Source organism: Cucumis melo, chromosome 7 (assembly GCF_025177605.1).
Source record: "Cucumis melo cultivar AY chromosome 7, USDA_Cmelo_AY_1.0, whole genome shotgun sequence".
NCBI classification, from domain to species: domain Eukaryota; kingdom Viridiplantae; phylum Streptophyta; class Magnoliopsida; order Cucurbitales; family Cucurbitaceae; genus Cucumis; species Cucumis melo.
In genome coordinates, this window is record NC_066863.1 from 8,548,842 (window position 1) to 8,550,578 (window position 1,737).

Sequence of the window (1,737 nt, forward strand, 5' to 3'; positions counted from 1 at the left end):
TATGAAGAGCCTTGAAGACTTGAATGGATACTAGCAGTTTTAGTTCTTCTTGAAATCTTTTATTCAATATTGAATTTTGAAAACAGTTCTACATGAGATAAAGTTGTTTGCATTTAAACTAAAAACAAAACAAATATCAGAACATCCTATCAACATCAAAACATTGAATCAACCAACCTTGTACATAATGAAATAACTAGTCTCAAGCCAAACATATCATTTGATAGATAAGTATTTATCTAGCATTTTGTCTATCGATTACTTCTAGACAATGATAGTCTAATATCTATGTAATATCTATAATTAGCATTGAATGAACACTATCAATGTCTACCTCTGATATATTGTGATATAATACTATCAATGTGGTAGTGGCTTATTATATTGTCTATTAATGATAGATAATGATAAAAACATTATCTCATCATCTATCACTAATTTGTTTTTACCTTAGGTTGTACTTTCCTTTGTTTCTATCATTGATAAATACTGATAACTTCTATCAGTCTTTATCAATGATAAACTATATTTGTTTCTATCATTGATAGAAATATCAGTGATAGACTTGTATAAGATTTTATTACTATTAATATCAATCATATATTTCTATCAGTTTGTATCATTGATAGACGTTGATATTGATCTTTCAGCGTTTATCATTGATAGACACTGATACACAATGTTTATCACAACTATCAACGTTTAAATGTTTATAGTTGATGGCAACAAATTTATTCTCTTAATAGACCATTGATAATAGTAGCATATAATTGTTTATTACTCTATCAATGTCTATCACAAATAGACAATGATAAAAAAGTGTTTAACTTTTTATCATTAATAAATAATGATGAACTTTTATTCACTATCTATCACTAAAGAAAGTTGTATTGATAATCTAAGGATCTTTAATGTCGATTTAAAACCGACATTAATCCTTCATTTGTTATGTCAGTTTATCGACATTAAAGGTATATATTAAAGATAATAACCTTAGTTTTTCGGTCTTTCTCCTCATTTTTTCTCTAGTTTTTTTTAGGATTTCTTATATATAACAAGAGATGAAAAATGGGGAAGCCCTCAAACCCCGATTCTCCCTTTTTCCCTTGTGTTGATATTCTCATGTTCCTCCCCTCACTGTTCGCTCACCATCGATCTCTCTCATGGCAGTTCTCTCGTTGCAGTTCATCCATATTTGGTGGTAGTAAGTCCAAACACCAAAGGTAATCTTCACTCTTCCCTCTCTTTCGTTTCCCTCACCGTCTTTCTCTATTTTTCTTTTCTTTTCTATACTTTTGCACTTTTCTTTGACTCGATGGAACAGGTTAGTGATATCTTTTGGATTTTAAATGCATGTTTTTCTGTTTCATTTTTTCACTTTTTTCTTAGTTGATCTTATTCGCTATGTGGGTTGGCTTCGTAATATGAGGAATTTGAGAAGATTGGAGAAGGAACTTATGGTGTAGTTTACAAGACACGTGATCAGGTCACGAATGAGACTATTGCTTTGAAGAAGATTCGTTTGGAGCAAGAAGATGAGGGAGAGCCAAGCACAACCATTCGTGAAATTTCACTATTGAAGGAAATGCAGCATGGCAACATTTGTGAGGTACGTGTCACTGTTAATTATCTACCCTCATTCAACTAATAATGGTGGTACAATTTTTGCACAATACTGTAAGAGACATTCTTCTTCAATCTACTCAATATATGAGGTTATTTCTAATTTAGTTCAAA

The 1,737-nt window shown here is 30.7% G+C and overlaps 1 long non-coding RNA gene across 1 annotated transcript; it reads left to right on the forward strand.

The window, feature by feature from the left end:
* The first annotated feature begins 1,025 nt into the window (after nucleotides 1-1,025).
* On the forward strand, nucleotides 1,026-1,737 carry LOC127150216 (uncharacterized). Its single transcript, XR_007822358.1, has 2 exons — nucleotides 1,026-1,223; nucleotides 1,390-1,737. It is a non-coding gene; the product is annotated as an uncharacterized LOC127150216 (long non-coding RNA).